The sequence below is a fragment of the Pleurodeles waltl genome, chromosome 3_1, assembly GCF_031143425.1.
Source record: "Pleurodeles waltl isolate 20211129_DDA chromosome 3_1, aPleWal1.hap1.20221129, whole genome shotgun sequence".
Taxonomy (NCBI): Eukaryota; Metazoa; Chordata; class Amphibia; order Caudata; family Salamandridae; genus Pleurodeles; species Pleurodeles waltl.
Window position 1 is genome coordinate 797,421,952 of NC_090440.1, and position 20,928 is coordinate 797,442,879.

A 20,928-nucleotide genomic window follows, 5' to 3' on the forward strand; every position below is an offset into this window, starting at 1 on the left:
GTACATCCAATTGCCTGTAGGTGCTGTTCTTTGAATGGACTGATCTGGACAAAATATTATAGAATGGAATGTGCCCAAAGTTTTTAACTGTGCTTGAGATTAAGTCAATATTTTCCGTGCATCAATTTTCAGTGATAGCTTTAAGCACACAAGCTGTGTATATAGACGGTTCGTTCGACCTTTGTAAGATGCTGTATATTGGTTAATGATGCCAAACCTTAGAGGGCAATACCCTGTCTTAAACATTTTGTCTTATTGAGTACAGATTCTTTGTGTTACGTTAAGCAATTGGTGGCAAGATATCCACAACAGCGGAAGTAATGAGCCAGGCAAGAAGATCAGTGCACATGTTGATGGTACGGTCGCCATCCAGTTCCTTGCATGGATCTAACTCATTTCTTGGAATAGGTGTATTAGTGACAATAGAGCCTGCATTAGCAAATTCACAGAGTCCCTTTTGCATATCACCTTGGCTTAAAAAAAAAAACCTTGAGGAGACTGTTCAATTAGCAACTGTCTACATATATTGTCAACTGTCCAGGGGTGGCGGAGGAGCATCAACCCCACCCCATCCCACCCAGCAGCAACCGGTGAGAAATCTTTCATAAGAAAGGGATATTAAACTGTGTTTATTATCCCTTTCTTGTGAAAGGGGCAGGGCATTGGGGGTGACGAGCAGAGGTGGGTGCACTGTGCACTCCCATCAGAATGCATGTGTGTTTGGTCATCCGTCTCGGGCCGGCCAAACACACATGTGCTGTAGGCTCTCTCCAGCCCGGCAACTGTGCTGCTGGGCTAGAGAAAGCCTGCACAGGCTCCCAGTCTGAGCAGCGTCAGGATTGGCTGCAGGGCAGGCTGGGATCCTGTGCCTGCACCCTGCGGAGGAGCGCAGAGTGGCGCGGCGCGGTGACGGAGGTAAGTTTTTTTTTTTTTTTAATGTTAATTATAATGCGATTATGCGCCCCTCCCCCGGGCGCCGCCCAGCCGCCAGGAATTTACGCAAGCTGGGACTGCAACTGTCAAAACATTTTGGAGCTACATGACAAAATAAATGAACACATTTTGGGGATGTGACTACCAGCTTTTAGTAGCTACCTTTGACATTTTTATGCCCTTATATAGATCATTTTTAGGTATTTTTATGCTAGACTTTGATTCAGATATATAGATGCTTTTGCCACATTTGATGTTTTAGGCTATATTTATAGATTTTTGTGCAGAATTACAGTTTTGATCTGTAATTTGAGAATGTTAAGAATGTTTTGACACATTTTTTCTACACATTTTCTGGGTATACTTTGAGTCTTTTGGGGTTGTCAGCCCAGATTGTCAGCCCACATCCATTGTTTTGGTAAATATATTGAATCCAATCTATAATAGTGAGCACCAGTATCCTGCATTTTGGGTGCTCATTTAAAGTATTTTGAATACCCAATTTGTAACATTTTAGAGCAGATTTAATTCCTTTTTGGCCCAATTTTTTAGACTTTTGGTTTATCTAAAACATGTTTAAAGCCATCCGACAAGCATTTTGTGTCCCATAACTGTGTGTTTGTAAATTAGCGATGAACATTTTGGTATTGAATCACCAAATACTGTAATTAAGAGATGGTTGGTTTGGGGTACTTGACACACTTTGAGTGTGAAAGGTTTCATCCATGAGGCACACTGGGAAGAGTTGGGTTAGCACATTTAAAAGTCTGGTTGCAACCCAGAAAACAGTTGCCTAAAAAATGTAAACATCATTGGCCATTTGCAATCCCAGATGTTCTTTCAACAAAGCCTGCTTGTGTTTTTCTGGAATAAACAACGGTATCTCCCAGACACCAAAGTGAAAATGCAATCACTAGATTCACCCTGTGATAATGCCTTCTCTCTTTTATTTCTGAAAAGTTATAAAAGAGAAATACAACTTTTCTGTCTGGAATCTCTGCAGACAGGAAAGCTCATGAAACATTTATCTGTGAGCTCTTCTTCAATGGACTTAATTCAGCAAATGGAACATAAGTGACCATAGCGTTCCTGCTGAGCAATTCTTTCATAAGGAGACAGTGTCTTGACGAATAACAGCATCAGCCTTTGCAGACACTTACAATTTCAAGTCTGCATAAGCTGAGGAAATTGTGACAATGCACTCCAATTCCAGCAAATACATTTTGAATGAGCCCCTGATAGAAGCATTAAATGTGAAAGGAGAGTGTGAATTTAAAAGAATATGGCTTTTGCGTGGCTCGTGTGAACCAAACATTTGTCCAGTTCGTCTAAAAGTAGGCTGTGTGAACTTTTACTCCTATCAATATTCAGTTGCTGCATTTTAATAATAAGATATATGAATTATTCCTTCTTCATGGCTGCCAATAGCAATGAGTGGTATAGCCCCAATTTAACCTTGTATACACCGAGCCCTGGTTGTAAATGCGTGAGAATGTCTCTGTTAAATATTCAAAGCTGTGTTTCCTTTAACTCCGTGATTTGCTTTTATGCCAATTGGCACATCTAGCTATCGTAGAGTAGATGATATTTACAAGCAGTGGTTCTGCGGGGTCCCATGCCAGTGTGACAATGTTAGGTGAAGATACACTGACATTGTCTTATCAATGAGTATTGGGTAAAGAAGGGTCATGGGTCATATTGCAGTAATGAAGCACACAGTCATACTCTTGAACACTTTCATCTGTGATCTGGGAGAGACCAGGGCTATATGCTATTTTGCTAACAAGTGTGCCAAGTTTCTGAGTTGTTACGGTAACAACAACATCCAAGATAAAGAATGACTGCATTTAGTAGCAATAAATTAACAAGAAAATGTGTAACAGACTCGCAAAATATAAATCCACCGCATTAGCATAACTCGCTACCCAGCTGGACTGAGATTTTGTCTTTGACACACAGACAAATAGAATGATTATATTTTACGATCCAAACTACTGTCATTGCCTTGAGAAAGCTCTGTGTCACTAATCGCCACATCAAAACATGTGTTGTAAATCCTCACAATTGCTTATCTTTGGCATGTGAAATATATTATAGCTAGACTGGATAGATACATCAAATTCACTTTTCTGATGTAAGTACATCTTGTGGAAATGTTTACACATGAGTGCTACCAACCCACTACTATGAACTCCTGATTTTGATCTGGCTCTAGGAAGTGCACATCAGTGTAAGCCAGAGCAGTGGTTTGAAGCCAACTCTGTCTTTCACTTAAGACAGTGGCTGACCTGACTTTGTGGAGGGAGCAGGCATTGGCCCACAGGAGGATGCACTGTGTGATTACATACCTTTTCAGGAGGAATGCCTATGGGCTCATAGGACCACTTTACTGCCTCCCCTCCCAAAAAGGGTCAAATGGGGTGAAGTAAATGTGCAGTGTTTGCTGTGTGATGCACAGTCCGCCTCCTGGTGGTCTGTGCCCATATTTGTAGTGTGGTGGAGGCATAAGGGCAGATTGCCGCATGTGTGAAGCCACCTCCACTTGTAAATGAAGGAATGTCCCAGGCACAAACATTGGATCACTGTATTGCCGGAGGGGCTGCCCAAGCATTAAAATGGATGCAAATGTCTGAAAACCCCACACACTGGGCACTTATGTAAAAGAGCCCCACGTTTCTCTACCCATTCACTCACCATAGTACATTCCTGAAAATGCTGAATTATTGCACAGTTGAAAAACGCACTTCCTTTACCCACATGTGATATTGTTTGAGATGTCAATAACTAGGCTGCATCAAGGTAGACATTAATGTGACTATTGTGCCAAATGTAGGTCTCACCATTCAACCATCTCAAGTAAGAACCTAATGATTTTGGAGGGAAGGCAACTCTTTGAAGTTGGCTGGTAGTAGTGCTGTCATTACGTGGGGCATGATGATCATGGATGCCTTGGTAAGGAAGCTCTTTCTCATGACCTATGGCTATTAGTGACAGTGCTGTTGCTTTCTGTTTTATGACTTTCGTGGTTATGACGATGATTGCTATTCCATGCCTTTGGTAGTCATTATAGTTCCTAATGTCTGTTACCCAAGCTGTTTTCTCATCGATCTCATTTTTGATGAAACCATTAAGTCATTGTGCCATAAGGGTGATAAAAATGCTTGTGTATTAGTGCCTTTGGTACAGAAAAAGACTTCACACAAGTAAGCTCAATGTGCAAGAAAAGAGTAATAGGTCAAAGCGATTGTGCGGGGCTCCTCGGCACAGGTGTCCAATATCCGTGGTCGTGCTCCTACCAGGAGAGGGTGCAGCTGTGCAGGGATAGAGCCGCTCGGGTTGAAGTTGACAAGGTGCGAGCAGCGCAGCTGTGCAGGGGCCGGTCACATGAAGTTGAAGAAGGGTGAGCGGCAAGTGTGGGCAGAGGCCACTCGGGTGAAGCTGAAGGAACAAGAGCAGTGAAGCAAGGCAGAAGCTACTTGGGTGGGGTTGCTACAATGAGAGCGCCAAAGCAAGACAGAAGCGGCTTGGGTGAAGTTAATGCCGTAAGAGCAGGGAAGCAGGGCAGGAGCCACTCGGCTGAAAGTTGATGTGATGAGAGTGGCAAAGCAGGGCAGAAGCTGCTCGGGTGAGGCTAATGCGAGTGGAGCGGCAAAGCAGGACAGAAGCTGCTCAGGTGAAAGTTGCTGCAATGAGAGAAGCAAAGTAGGGCAGGAGTCGCTCAGGTGAGTTGAATCGGTTAGAGTGGCAAAGCAGGGCAGAAGCCGCTCGGGTGAAGTTGTTGCTATGCAAGCAGCAAAACAGGCCAGAAGCCGCACGGGTGAAAGTTTAGGTGATGAGAGCAGCAAAGCAGGGTAGATTCCACTCAGGTGAGGCTAATGCGATGAGAGCGGCAAAGCAGGGCAGAAGCTGCTCAGGTGAGGTTGAAGCGATGCAAGCCACAAAGCAGGCTAAAAGCCGCTCACGTGAAGTTGAAGGGTGAGCAGCAAGCGTGGGCAGAGGCCGCTCGGGTGAAGCTGAAGGAACGAGGGCAGAAGCTACTTGGGTGAGGTTGCTGCAATGAGAGCAGCAAAGCAAGACAGAAGCGGCTTGGGTGAAGTTAATGCCGTAAGAGCAGGGAAGCAGGGCAGGAGCCACATGAGTGAAAGTTGATGCAATTAGAATAGCAGAGTAGGGCAGGAGCCGCACGGGTGAGGCTAATGCGATGAGAGTGGCAAAGCAGGACAGAAGCTGCTCGTGTGCAAGTTGCTGCAATGAGAGCAGCAAAGCAGGGCAGGAGTCACTAAGGTGAGGTTGAAGCGATTAGAGCGGCAAAGCAGGGCAGAAGCCGCTCGGGTGAAGTTGTTGCTATACAAGCGGCAAAACAGGCCAGAAGCTGCTCGGGTGAAAGTTGATGTGATGAGAGCAGCAATGCAGGGCAGAAGCTGCTCAGGTGAGGCTAATGCAATGAGAGTGGCAAAGCAGGGCAGAAGCCGCTCAGGTGAGGTTGAAGCGATGCAAGCGTCAAAGTTGGCTCTAAGCCGCTCGGGTGAAGTCAAACAGTTATGAGGCGAGCGGTGAGGGGAAAGAAAGACCATTCGGAGTCACTCTGGGCTCAGAGGTCAAGTCTTGGGTTACTGGGCAGAAACCAGCAGGTAGTAGGGCAGCACGACCAAGCAATGCAGCAGTTCCTGAGAACAGTCAGTCCTGACAGAGTGGCAATCCTGGCACACAGCAGTCCTTACTCCAGCAGCATGTCTTGAGTTCAGATGTGTACTGCCTTGAGTGGGTCATGGGCACAATATTTATATCAAAAAGTGCCTTTGATGTGTGGGATGCCTACAAAGAGTTCTTGTGAAATGCACAGGTCCTCCTTTCAGGTCTGCCTTGGCTCCGGACCATCATTGAGAGGTAATTAGCCCCTTTGTGTGTACTCCAGATACTGCCCCCTCTGAGGTGTAAGTGTGAGCCCTTCCTAACCTCCTCCCCAAGAAGACCCATCAGTATGTAGATGCATCCTTTGTTGTGGGTGTCTGAAGGGAATGCACAAGTGTAGCTGTTATCTAACCCAAGCCAGGCATGTATTGGAGATAGGCTGTGGGCACACAGGGCAGTGAGTGCAGAGAAATGTCTACTTTCTGAAAGTAGCATTCCTAAAATAGTAATAATAAATGCAACCTTATCAGGAGAGAGAGGCTTTATTATTACCATTCCAATGGTACTAAACATTAGGCAGCTACTCCTCTCAGATCAGTAATTACAGCTTTTAGGCAATATAAGGAATTCCCAATGCTGGCTATGAGAGGGGCAGGCCTCACTGTAATAAAACACGACTTTGGATAGTTTTTTCATTACCAGGACATGGGAATGTGCAAGTATATGTCCTTTCTTTTGCTTACATGGCACCCTGCCCCATGGACTACCTATGGCCTGCTTTAAGGGTCACTTAAATGTAAGAAAAGGGGATATTAAGGCTTGGCAGAGGTTTTAAATGCCAATTTGGGGTGGCAGTTAGACTGCACACACAGGCTCTGCTGTGGCAGTCTGGCGACATGGTTACAGAGCTACTTAAGTAGGTGGCACAATCAGTGCTGCAAGCCCACCAATAGCATTTAAACTAAAGGCCCTAGGTATAGGGTATACCACTCTACATGGGACAGGTAAATTAAAAAGTAGATCTTAGTACCATCTCCCCTTGCTGTTTGGTATCTCACCTCCCTGCTGTCTCTTCCAACTCTGCTGAGTGTCTGTTGCAGGTGGAAGCGGTTGGTCCGCTCTCCTTCATTTTTTCCTCCGTTGCTCATTGTGTCCCCTGTGCCTCTTTCTGTTTTCCTCTGTTCCTGGTTTGCCCCCTATGCCTGTCTTTCTGTTCCTTGGGTTGGGCTTTCTGTTTTGTGCCCCTGGTGTTTTGCACATCCAGCCCCGTCACGGCTGCCTTTCCCGTAATTTTTTTCCTGCTATTTTCCAGCCCATCCTCCTCCCCACTGCACCCCTCCCACAACCTACTTAATGGCAGTTGCAGCGCGACCCCATTGAGCAGGTCCTAGCACCAGCTCCCTTTGCTGTTTTTCTCCTACCCCTGTTGCCTCTTCCTATTCTGCTGAGTGCTGGTTGCAGGTGGGAGCGATTGATTCGCTCTTCTTCACTTTTTTCTCCGCCTCTCGTTGTGCCCCCTGTGCCCCCTGTGTCTGTTTTTCTGTTTTCCTTTGTTCCTTGTTGGGCCCACTGTGCCTGCATCTCTCTTTTCTTCTGACCCTCATTGTGCACACTGTGTCTGTCTTTCTGTTGCCTTGGTTGATCTCTCTATTTCTGTTCCCCAAGTGTTTTGCGTGTTCGGCCCCCATCCCTTTACTGGCATTTTTTCCTGCTATTCTCCAGCCCGTCCTCCTCCCGACTGTGCCCTTCCCACCCCAGGGCCTACTTAATGGCAGTCCCAGCATGACTGCACAGGGGACGCGCTATCGGCACGCCGAAGGCACACCAAAGGCAAGCCCATCTGCGCCCAGATCACGCACAGTGCCAGGAACCCCGGCTCTCCCACCATGCCACCATACTCAGCCACTGAGCTCTGAGATTTGGCCCCCAGGAACCACGACAACAACTGCTGCAGCACCTTCCCTCGGACCACGGTCGGACCTTTCACCTACCTCCAGTGCCACTTTACCTGCACCACCGAGACTCACACCGGCCCCACACCACCACCCTCTAAACATGAGAAACAACTCCACTGCCTACTGCTCTACGCAAGATCCCTCTGCAAACACGCCAAAGAAATATGGGATACCATAATCGCCCCCCAACCCGGACCTGATATTCATCACTGAAACGTGGCTCACACCCACATTGGTCCCCGGTATCGCCTGCGCCATCCACCAAGGCTACAAGCTGATTCACAAGATGAAGGAGGCATCGGCATCCTGCAAAAGGAGAGCCTTCAGTGTACCAACCTTCAAGGAAAAAACATCTCACCTCATGGAACATTTCAATTTCCTAATGCAAACTGATGTCAGAATAACCATCAGTGGAACCCTTCTGTACGGACCACGAGACCCTGCCTGGCCCTCTGCAAGGATATCACTGAATGTATTGCCCCCTTGGCCATTGACTCATTTCCACCTAGATGACTACAACTCCACCAACTTCCTTGGCACTACCCCCTTACCACCTCCCCCACTCCACAGGTGGTGCAGAATCACTGAGACACAACTGACCATTACCCTGAACTCCAGCAGATCCAACTCATCAAGCAGCCTTGAGTACGATGCCTGCAATCTATCAGATTGTATCCTCACAAAGTTGCCCCCACAAGAAATTCCATCACCAGAAATTCCAGAAAGCCTGCCAGTTGGTTCACCACGGGATCCGCTCACTGAAGAGACAATGCAAATGGCTAGAAAACCGACAGCGCATGAGCAGAGACCAAGCAGACCGCACCACCTTCAAAGAGGCACTGAATAAATATCACTGCCGCCTCAAAGAAGCAAAAAGGGGCTCCCTTCTCAGACGCATTGAGGAAAGCTCCAACCACCCAAAGAACTTTTCAAAATCATCAAGGAGTTCTCCTGCCCAGCAGCCACAGAAAACACTCTCCAACCCTCCCAGACCCTCTGCGACTCACTAGCTGACTACTTTCATGAGAAAATCACAGGCACCTACAGCAACTTTCATGCCTACCCCTCCAGCACTGACAATCTTATGACCCCATCAGAAGACACCCTTAGACACCTGATCACCAACTGGAAGACACTATTCATCAAAGAAACAGCAGCCTTCATGAGTCGACCCACACCAACTCTCCTAACGAACCATGCCCCCACTACATCTTCAGCCTGGGATGGAGGGAAATCAGTAGCTTCCTCGTACACATCCTCAACACCTCCATCAGGACTGCCACCATCCCCGAAGCATGGAAGCAAGCAGAGGTCAATATGCTCCTGAAGAAACCATCCACCATCCCCATGGCAACGAACTCATAAATTACCGCCCGATATCACTTTCCCAGCCAATGTTCTAGAAAGTGCTATCAACCAACAGCTCTACAAACACCTGGAAAAACACAATGTCCTGGACCCAATGCTGTTTCCGCGCTAACCATAGCGCCGAGACTTCCCTGATCACCATAACGGACAACATCAGGTCCCTCCTCGAACACGGAGAGAAGGCTGCCCTAATTCTCCTTGACCTATGCACCACAATTGACACAATGTCCCACTACACCCTCATCTCTAGACACCACCACCTAGGGATCCGAAGCAACGCCCTCAAATGGATCCACGCCTTTCTCTCAGGACGCTTCCAGAGAATCCATCTCCTGCCTTTTACCTCGGAACCCTAAGAACATCATATGTGGTGGCCCCCAGGGTTCCTCACTCAGCCCCACACTCTTCAAGACCTACATGATGCCCCTGGCTGAGATTGTCTATTCCCACGGACTCAACATCGTCTCATACACCGACGACACTCAACTCATACTCTTTCTCTCAGAAGACCGCGCCACCCCCAAGACCAACTTCAGCAATTCCATGATCCACATTGCCAAATGGATGAGATCCAACTGCCTGAAGCTGAACACTGACAAGACGGAAGTGATCATTTTCGGTAACATCACCTCCCCCTGGGACGACACCTGGTGACCCTCCGCCAACCCCTGACATCATTTGAGCATGCCCGCAACCTCGGTTTCATCATAGACCGCAAGCTCACCTTCAAGCAACAGATCAACACAGTAACCTCCTCATGCTTCCCCAACCTCTGCATGCTATGTAAAATTTTCAGATGGATCACCATTGAAGCCAAAAATGTAGTTACACAAACTCTCATTACCAGCGGACTAGACTGCTGAAACGCCCTCTATGCCAGACTCCCCGCACAGCTCCTCCACTGCCTCCAAACAATCCAGAACGCAGCAGCTAGACTTGTCCTAGGCCTGCCCAGGTGGTCCGGAATCTCCACCCACCTCAGAGGTCTCCACTGGCTGCCCATGCACAAGAGGTGCAAGTTCAAGGTTCTCACCCTCACATACAATGCCTTCCACAACATCAGACCCAATCTCATCAACCACAGACTCTCCTTTCACTGTCCCTCTACACGCCTCTTTCCTCACTCAAGTCCTGCGGGTGTGCTGCAGTCACGGAGGTGGGAGCACCATCGGCTGCATTGCCGCTAAGCTCTGGAATGCCCTCCCTCCCCCCCCACCTGAATACTGCTCGCATCCTCCTCGACTTCAGGAGAGATGCCTCTTTGATGAGAAACCAGCACCCCACAGTGACAACCCTCAGTGCCTGGATACCCACTAGGGTGAAAATCCGCTCTTTATAAACACCTCTGATTGATTGATTGAATATGCCAGTTGTGGCTATGACAATGATTTTTTTAAAGATATATTTATTGACAGTTTTGTCATAAAAGAAGTATTTTTAGGATTAACAAGGTGTGTTACAGAGCATCCAGATCTCAATACAGTTATATTAAAATTCACTACAGTTGGTATGCAGTACAGGTCATCTCTTAATATGCTGGTTTATGTAATTTACACATCATTACAACTCTCCTGCCCTCTGCTGCAACAGTTCACATCATCTCCCCCCATTATCAGTCTCCCGCTCTGCAACACTATATCAACATGTCTGATATATCATTATAACTAGGAAGTTTAACTTTGCGCTGGTAAGACAGTTATGGTGCTTACTTGTGGTCGAGAGTAAACAGGGCCCGTGGCTACGACAATGATGATATGTTTTTAGGGGAGAAGCACATGCACTTTAGCGCTGATCAGCAGTGGTAAAGTGCTCAGAGTCCTAAGGCCTACAAAAAGATACAGCATCAAAAACAGGAGGTAAAGGAAAAAAGTCTGGGATTGACCATCCTAAGAATGCCAGGTCTAAACACATTTGCACAAATATTTATGTATTAAATGGCATAGCCCTTCAATTTCTGTTGCTGCTTTTCATGGTGAAGCCAGTTCTTCGATTGTGTTGCCTCTTGGTGGTTAAGTCACTGCTTGGGTCATAACTCCTTTAGTTGCTAGTCAGTGCTTGAATCTTGATGTTTCTGAATGTGTGAATATATGATATCTGCTTGAGACATATTGCCTTGAGAGGTGAGACATTTTCTTTAATCAATCAATCAATCAATCAATAGATTTATAAAGCGTGCTATGTACCCGTTAGGGTTTCGAGGCGCTGGGGGGAGGAGGGGGCGGTGCTGCTGCTATCGTTCGAAGAGCCATGTTTTGAGGAGTCTCCTGAAGGTGAGGAGGTCCTGGGTCTGGCGTAGTGAGGTGGGGAGAGAGTTCCAGGTCTTGGCGGCGAGGTAGGAGAAGGATCTGCCGCCAGAGGTCTTGCGCTGGATTCGGGGGACGGTGGCGAGGGCAAGGTTGGCAGAGCGTAGTTGGCGTGAGGGAACGTAGAAGTTGAGTCTAGAGTTCAGGTAGGTGGGTCCGGTGTTGTGTAGTGCCTTGTGTGCGTGGGTGAGGAGTTTAAAGGTGATCCTCTTGTCCACGGGGAGCCAGTGGAGGTCCTTCAGGTGGGCGGAGATGTGACACCGGCGGGGTATGTCGAGGATCAGGTGGGCGGATGCGTTCTGGATGCGTTGGAGTCGTTTGATGTCTTTTGTTGGGATTCCTGTGTAGAGTGCGTTGCCGTAGTCGAGTCTGCTACTGACGAGGGCTTGGGTCACCGTCTTTCTGGTTCCTGTTGGAATCCACTTGAAGATCCTGCGGAGCATGCGGAGGGTGTTAAAACAGGAAGAGGAGACAGCGTTGACCTGTTTGGACATGGTGAGAGCGGAGTCGAGGATGAAGCCGAGGTTTCGTGCGTGGCTGGCTGGGGTGGGTGGGGGGCCGAGGGTGGTGGGCCACCAAGAGTCGTTCCAGGCCGAGGGGGTGCGCCCGAGTATGAGGACTTCCGTCTTGTCGGAGTTAAGTTTCAGGCGGCTGTTGCTCATCCACTCGGCGATGGATTTCAGTCCCTCGTGGAGGTTGGTTTTGGCGGTGAGAGGATCTTTGGTCAGGGAGAGGACGAGCTGGGTGTCGTCGGCGTAGGAGATGATGCTGAGGTTGTGTTGGTGGGCCAGTTGTGCGAGGGGGGCCATGTAGACGTTGAACAACGTTGGGCTAAGTGAGGAGCCTTGGGGGACGCCGCAGATGAGGTTGGTGGCTTCGGAGCGGAAGGGTGAGAGTCGGACTCTCTGGGTTCTGCCGGAGAGAAAGGATGAGATCCAGTTGAGGGCTTTGTCTTGGATGCCGGCTTCGTGGAGACAGGTTAGTAGGGTGGGTGGCAGACTGTATCGAAAGCGGCTGATAGGTCTAAGAGGATCAGGGCTGAGGTTTCGCCGTTGTTCATTTGTTGTCTGATGTCATCTGTGGCGGCGAGGACTGCGGTCTCAGTGCTGTGGTTTCGTCTGAAACCAGATTGAGAGGGGTCTAGGATGGAGTTGTCTTCTAGGAAGTGGGCGAGCTGTGCGTTGACGATCTTCTCGATGACTTTCGCTGGGAAAGGGAGGAGGGAGATCGGTCGGAAGTTTTTGAGATCGTTGAGGTCAGCCTTAGGTTTCTTGAGGAGGGGTTGGATTTCTGCGTGCTTCCAGCTGTCCGGGAAGGTGGCGGTGTTGAAGGAGAGGTTGATGATCTTGCGGAGTTTGGGGGTGATGGTGGCGTCGGCTTTGTTGAATACGTAATGTGGGCAGGGGTCAGCGGGAGATCCTGAGTGAATGGAGTTCATGGTCTTTCGGGTTTCGGCGTCGTCTACTTGGGTCCAGGAGGTGATGCGTTAGGCGTGGGAGGAGTTGTTGGGGGTGGGGTCTGGCAGAGGTGAGGTGTTGAAGCTGTCGTGGATGGCTGCGATTTTCTGGTAGAAGAAGGTGGAGAGATCGTCGCAGAGTTCCTGGGAAGGAGGGACGTCGTTGACGTTGGCGTTGGGGTTGGAAAGTTCCTTCACTATGCAGAAGAGTTCTTTGCAGTCGTGAGCGTTGTTGTTGAGGCGTTCTGTGAAGTGGGATCGCTTGGCGAGTCGGATCAGTTGATGGTGTTCGCGGTTGGCTTCCTTGAGGGTAGCAAGGTTGTCGGGTGTGCGCTCGAGGATCCATTTTTTCTTGAGTTTCTGGCAGGTGCGTTTGGAGGTGGTCAGTTCGTCTGTGAACCAGGCTGGTTTTTTTCTTTTCTTGGTTGGCGGTGGGTCTCTTGAGTGGAGCTAGGATGTTGGCGCAGTTGAGGATCCATTGATGGAGGTTGATGTCGGCGGAGTCCGGGTCGGTGGGGTCGGGTGGTGGGTTTTTGGCGAGGGTGCTGGCTAGTTGATCTTCAGTGACTTTTCCCCAGCGGCGGTGAGGCGGTAGAGGGGTGCGGTGGTGTTCAGTATTTTTCTTGAAGGTGAAATGTACGCAGTGATGGTCGGTCCAGTGGAGTTCGGAGGTGTGGCTGAATGAGATGTGGTTGCTTGAAGTGAATAGTGGGTCAAGGGTGTGTCCGGAGATGTGGGTGGGAGTGTTGACCAGTTGACGGAGTCCGAGGTTGGAGAGGTTGATGGTCAGTGCTGCGGAGTTGGCGTCATTGTTGTTTAAGGCAGTGCCTCTGTGGAAAGAATAAGGAATTGCTATTTAGGCACTAATCCATACACTTGTGTGATTTCCTTTGAACTGGAAGCACAGCAAATCAGGACATTTTCACAAAATGAGCTTTTTATTGGCAACATAGGCTTGATTCCTTTTAGATTGAGATACTGTGCCCAGGACACTTTTGCAGTAATAGATCAAATTGTTCTTAATTAACAACGTTGTAGCATTTTCTTAGAAATATTTTTGTCTCAGTGGATCTGACCGTGAAAATACAGACAATATCACCTATGCATTTCTGTATTTTAAGATCAGGTGAGGCACAGCACAAGAAATTTAGACTTCAGTCTTCACAACAATGCTAAAGTATTCCCACAAGGCTCCTTCAACCTTCAACGTGTCCTCAACAGCTGGTCAAGATTACCATCATGTGTTTATTTACTGCCACCACCGTAGGATGTCTCCACTTGTTTCTTCATTATCCTAGGATAGTACCATATTATGTTAATCGTGCTGAAATGTATTGACAGTATTATTTTGGCTGCATAGCCCCCTCACTCATTAGGGATTGCCTGAGAGAGTGCATGCACTGTAGCTTGGAAGACATTTTGTAGCTTACATGGGGCTTTAATCACAACCACTGCTTGACATTGTTTGGCTTCATTGTCACTCTCATTTCTTTTCTTTTCTTTGGTCAGAGTGTGCCTGCTTCACTTCCTTTTCATGTGTTTGTCCCTCCCCTGGAGGATAGCCCAAGTACTGTTTCATGTTGGCATCCAGTGTCCTTCCACTGCTCGCACGCCTTCTGAGGTACTTTTTTTAATTTTAGTTGTAGCACTTCATAAGAGTGCATGTGTTTAATGGCCATCTCTCCCCTCCTCCCCTACTCTGCATTGATGTTGATTAGTTGTTGCTTCCTGCTCCATTATTGTTGCCTTGTAGGTTTTGCCTAATTTTTTGTTGCTTGCCCTGTTGTTGTCCCATCATCTCTTGCTCTGTTGTTATTGCCCTGTTGTTGCTGCTTACCTTGTCATTTCTTGCCCCATTGTCGTTATTGTCCCATCGGTTTGTCCTGCCCCCCCTTCCTCCTACATTGCTTGCACTGGCCCAGCATTCTTGCTTGCCCCTCCACCTTGCCACCCTGTGCGTTTTTTCTTGAACCATACCCATCCCTCTTTGTTGCTTGCCTGCTGACTGCTGTGTAGCACAGCTGAAGGGGGAAAAAAGTTATGTGAAATGGTCTACGCTGGCCTTGTCGTAGCTCTGTTTCTTTTTATTATCAAACATGGCATGGCAGCTGTCCTGCTTTACATCATGGTTTACAAAAATCATTGAGCACTATTTGGCTTTGGCAATGCTTTATCAATTTTTTGACAAACATTGACTGCTGTACAACATGGATCAAATCATTTACAAAGGAAAAGATAGAGCCAAGACCTATTGGTTTTGCCAGTGCTTGTTTTCATAAACTCTTCATAGAAGTTCTCAATGAATACTAGAGCTTTGAAGAGCAGAGGGTTCAGAACTCTTGCTTCTTTGCCAACTTGCATCTGCAAGGGAAGCCCCTACTCTCTGCATCTGTGGCATATTTACGAATAGCTACTCAGTGTCCTCTTTGTTTAGCTCATCCTAGTGTTTGTCACCGATGCCGCTACAGGGAGCTCCAAAAACATATCCCTCCTAATACTTTCATCTGGAGAGGCTAGTGGTCAGGCACCGAATGAAATATGAATATCATAAGCCGGGCTGTGCTCACCCCTGTGAGTGACATGTGCTCATTATTGCGTGAAAGACGTAAATGGGTTGCTTGGAGACTGGGACTATGTCCAACACACTCCCAGAGGATGTGGATACTAGGAACCCCCACCTTTGAAATGAGGTGGCATTCTCCTTCCCCTACCCTTCTCCTATCTGCAAAGTGAGTTCCAGCTATAGTGTGGTAATTATGTGTCTGATAAAGACCTCATAAATAATCTGTATTCATGTAGTGATGCCTTGGAAGTGGTTATCTCATTATTGTTCTTGAGGGTGATAGACATCAATAATTTTTTGCTTTGATATTTTTCCTATGTAAACCCATTTGTGCCTAATAAAGCAGACTGTTCCACGTAGGATCCATTTCTAAGCCTTGGAACAACTAGTGAACTTTTCTAGTCTTTTCTCCTTTCATCAGAGAGGAAATCGCGGCCAATTAAAGGGACACGTGGCGGCGTAACTAAACTGAAGGGGGACCCCCTGCAAAGTACCTGTAGGTCGTCCCCTCCACCACTGGACCCAGGCAGGGGCCTGCCGCCCGTAAACTGTGCTGAGGGGGGGGGGGGGGGGGCAGAGGCTTGCATCGAAACCCCCACACTCCCCCCAACCTCCTCCCTAGGCACTGCGGGGGCCTTTGTTACGCCACTCTATAAACAGTTTAAAATACAATTCAGTCTTTCTAGTACGAGAGAAATTATAGAGGCCAGCATTTGTAGATCGATTTGGTGTAGAGAGATGAGGATTGGCCAGGCTCTGCATAGTTGTAATAGAAATATTAACAAAGTGGAGTTTTGTGGGCCTACGAGAGATGTCACCATGAGTCATGCTATTTCCGCCGATAGTTGATGCCGAAAAAAGGTGTATTTTGGTACATGTTTTTCTGGACCAACTACTAAATAGAACAGCATCTGAATCGTGAGTACTTTGAAACAGCGAACTGTTACTACAAGCAAGTAGCATGTGTCATTTTAGCTGAGAGTCTTGTTTTGCAATATTGCATTAGACAATGGGAAACAAAGGCCAGGCTCTGCGTCACTGTAAAAGCACTGTAATAGGAGCAAAGAAGTCAAGTAATGTGCGATTATAATAAGAAATAATTGAGCGGGTCAAAGCTGTAGCGCGTCGTAAAAGGAGCAGATAGTCCAAGATGTCCACAATTTTGAAAGAAGCAGCGATCTGGCGCTGAGGCCTTTGATACAGTAAAAAATGTGAAGCTATCCAGACTCTGCATCAAAAGAGAAGAGGGACAAATCCGTATTCTTTGCCACTGTATACAATGGTGCAAAACATGACCTGAAAAGGACCACACCTCAGGTACATATTCGTTTACAAGCACATACAGCGTGGGTTATAGTTCCAATATTTGTAAAAAAAAAAAAAAAAATTGAGCATAAGTCACATAGCGTTTTCTTGTTTCTCTGGAAAATGCGTCACAAACACATCTTCTGACCACTAGTGTCATTAGAGAAAGTGTAACACCTGTGCTTTATAATGCTTTGAAAGAATAGTGCTGAAGAAGCAATTGTCACCTCGTGCTGTTTGTTGTGGAGGGGCAGCACTTCCAGACAACAAAAGGGGCGACAAGGCCACATCTTTAATGGCAAATGTGCACGCACGATGTTGTCCTGTTTGTGCAGTGGCATGTGGGCTACGAAAATGAGGAATCCTCTTTTTCCTGTGTGCTGGAGCATGAGCAGAATAAAGTTTGTTGAAAGTCCACCACTCAGTGGGTGGTGCACATGTGACTATTCCCCACCCTTGTGGTATCTTCTCGTGGCTTAAAAGGTCCCAAGAAACATCCGGGACATACCGCCTCCAAAGGAAGAGGTAATATGTTCAGAGACCATCAAGGTGGCAAGAATGTGTTGATAGTATTGCATGCTTACTCCGCATCCCAACCACTGAAGGGGCGGTGGAGTGTGGCCAGTGAGTTTGAGTGCAGTATATGCAGCACTACAGGGACGTTGAGAACTCCCATAAGGGCCGAAAAGTGTGACTCCCAACGTCACAAAGTGGTGTATCTACCAGATGGGGTGGACTGCCTGCAGTGCAAAAAGTAACAGTGAGCACTCTATTATTTCTGTGAAAGTGGCCTCGGTGCTCACGTGGCACGTTGAGCGAGTACCTTAGTACACTGACTGTCCCAGTTGAGAGCCCTCTAAGCACAGAGCTCAGAAATAATCCGATTGGACAAATAACTGGCAGTGGTTCGTCGAACACAAGTGGACTGAAACGTTCTGTGGCCAGCGGCACTACATTACCACATTACGGCTGTGCAGATGTAATAGGTCGATGAGTAGCTGTGTGGAAATGGCATGTTTTTAACCACACGGATTGGTCAGCTGTTGTTTTCGAACATGCCTCCCCCTCCCTTCAGTCCGTAAATATCATTTGGAATGACGTCTCTGAAAGCGGCTATTGTTCTGGACATCGTGTGTTTGCACATTCCAGCACTGCGGGTCCTTTCTCACGGCCACAGCTTTTCAGGCCCATTGCTCAACTGCAGAGCTTTTTACTTCTCAGAAGAATGACTCAAGGCTTTTATTGAGATATTTTCATGGCCGAATCAGCCTGTCAAAGACTGCGAGGAAAAACGGAATGTGTCCGCTTTTAATCCCGTGAGCTGGGATTCGAGTGTTTTTCTTCTTTTCTTTTCTTTTAGTTTTGTAATATTCGCAGCCGCCTAACCCAGCAAGTGTGCTTTGTAAGTCACTCATAAACGCTGGAAGCCTTTCTCTCAGGTACAGTGTCTGAGAGCTTCAGAGGCGGGGGCCTGGGTCCTTGTGAATTAAAAATCACCCCCTGCGTGACGGGAAGCAGCAGGCCAGGGGAACTCGACATTCATTGCCAGCTCATCGCGCCCCTTAAATCAGTTTTATAACATTGCAAACATATATTGTGCATGGCACAAACTTCGGTCTCTCTAACAGATAATCTAAATGTTTCTGCAAGCAAAGGATACATTCCTCCATTGGGCACCAAAGGTCGGGCAAGATTCTTCCACCCCTCTGCACATGGTTCAGTCCCATTCTTTATAGGTTCCAAACGTGGTGTTCTGGGAAAGTCAAAACACAGTACTAGTCCTGTTCTTCACTCTCGCCTGCCGACCCCCCTCCCCCCCCCCCCTCACCCTGGATGCAGCAAAAAGCATCACATTATTGTAGTGGCCAAGCAGGTGTCAGCTTTGACCCAATGGACATTTGACTTGACGCTAGTGGTAATGGGCTAGTTACCTCTTGCACCGCCTGGTGAGCGGCCAGGCATCAGGGTAAGGGTACAGATGCAACAGCTGGATGGTTAGATGCGTACCAGCTGTGACAGTAGCATTTTCAATAATTTGTCTGAATTAAAGTGCCAGAAATCAGCAGCTGGAGTGTGATTAGCAACCCCTCCTGCTCCCTGTAACACACGAATGAATGGGCATACCGATGGGTTTAAAATCTATTCTCCCTAGTTTAGGGTACCCATTATTTAAGGCAAAGAGGCATTTTTTTCTTTTGTGAAGAAATGATTTGATTCGCTTCTCTTATTTCTTCATTTATTTACTAAGAAATACATTGAAAATTATCCTATTTTAGGTCTCACTACAGACAGCATTGGCTGTCTGGGAGGCCTCCTATTACCGATACTTGAAAACAAAGTGCACGTCAGAAGTAGGACAGAGGGTGTGGTCTTTGGACAGCCCGCTTCAGCCACTAGCTTCCGTGGGTTTCTCGTGGTTCCACATTGCCTGGATGAGCCTTCAAGTCCGTACATTTCACAGATGTTACATTGCTCCTGTTGGTGACAGTGCTCAAGCAGAAGCAACGGGGCCTCTAGCTTGTACTTTGGAGTCGTTGCCCCTTCTTTGATGTATTTACCCACATGATGACATTTTAACTGCTGGTTTATGAGTTTTTTGTTTAGAAAGCTTGTCTTATGGCAGGATAAGTCTATTCACTACTCACCCCTTCAACTTTATTTATTTTACTCTGCTGTCTTGATAATATGTTGTTGGCCTTACCTCTTATTTGTTCAGAAAGTAAAGATGTGCATGCACAAAAACTTTTTTATATCTGCACCAAAGTGTACTTACTATGCAGTAGTTTGCTGTGTATGCCTTTTGTGTTCACACTCAGAATGCAAACGGCATCTTCTTACTCATGTTTGTATCGCCCTTCTTTGTAGATACAGCTTAACTCTGCTAACTGTGTCTTTCAAGAAGGGGGCATTTTACAGTTTTAATCTTGTAGTGCAGGTGGTTGCTTCATTATAGCTTTTTCTTACTAGGGCAGCTGGGAGTGACACTAACATCTTGCCCAACTATCACCAAACACTTTCCCCTACAAAAAAGCCAGCCTGTTAGCTTTGTCACTGCAAGTTTGAGAAAAGCAAGACCTATTGGTTTTGCCAATGATTGCATTTTTTGTAGGTGGGGGATTTTTTTTCCAAAGAAAGGACACTCTCAAGCCTCACCTGTATGAGGTATATGTGTCCTAAATATGCACAAGGCCCTCTGAGGGGGAAGGGTAAATTATGTGTATATGCGAGGGTTTCCTCTTCCATATTTTTTGGGGTATTGTAGGATTGTACAAAATACAAAGCACCCTTGAGGCTGGGGGTGACAGTACTTCACAGTGGAAACAACACGACCCACCCTAGTATTTGCCTGTTTTTATATAGCGCTCCTTATCCCCACGTCTGCCATTTCTAAGCGCTGCAAACAGCAGGGATTACTATCCCATTATCGTGCTTATGATTTTCAGGAGAATAGAAGGCTGAGTCTGCCCTTGACAGGATTCGAAGTTACGACCTGTAGATTATTGCTTTGTTAAAGTGACGAGCATCCAGTTCCCTTAGGTGTCCCTCCAGTTTGTTAGGACTAATCAGGTAGACATCGTTTTCCAGAGCTGAATGAATTCAAGATGCTGGGAAAAATGTAGTATGAGGGTAAATGGGTGCTAGCATAATCTGCGAAGTAAGTTCCTCTGAAAGTTAGGCGACTGTGACTCTCGTTTTACCACTTCCCAGTCCTGGAAACAGGGTCACAGCTCCTGCATGTTACGAAAGTCCGGCGCCCCTTACTGGTGGTGCACAAAAAGCCGATGAGCGTTGCTTTCCTTTTAATGTCAAGAATAGATAAATGTTGGTGGTTTCTAGGAATCCAGGGATCAGTGTTGTGGGACGGTATGCATTTGGAGTGTAGGTGCCATGCTTCCTGTTGCTAGTTCAGACAACAGCTGCACGTGATCGATAGTAGCTGAAAGGTATGTATGGTCTTGAGGTGCCAGCAAATGCCTTTGTAAGGATGTGACGTGTTTGTGTCTGCATTGCACCGCACCTGGTCTCAGTCACGGCTCGCCCTGCGGTGAAAGGGCAGGGCGGGGCGGCACGTGGCGAGCGGGGAGGGGGGGGGACTACATTGCGGAGGAGCAGCTACGTTTTCCACTCTCCCAACGTGATTCAAACTGGTAACTAAAACCACAGACTGCTGAATTGTGTGGATTGTCTTCCGTTGGTCCACTGCATAATGCAAAAAATGAGTGTGTTTTTGGTGGCCCCTTAACAATTCCCATGTCCTAATGTGTACCTATTAATCTGCCAGCACTCAGTTCGCCCTCCTCACGTATGTACAAAGGCCTCGAGTCAGCAGTCTACCAGAACTGCACTGTAGGGTCCTAGGTTAACCTTGCCAACAAAATATTTTGCATTCCATTAGAATCGGGCTTTTTATAT

General features: G+C 47.2%; 1 protein-coding gene across 5 annotated transcripts in view; it reads left to right on the forward strand.

Moving 5' to 3' along the window:
• The window catches only part of DENND2B (DENN domain containing 2B), a 916,594-nt gene that overhangs the window by 807,100 nt on the left and 88,566 nt on the right, over positions 1-20,928 (forward strand). The gene's annotated exons all lie outside the window — the stretch shown is intronic.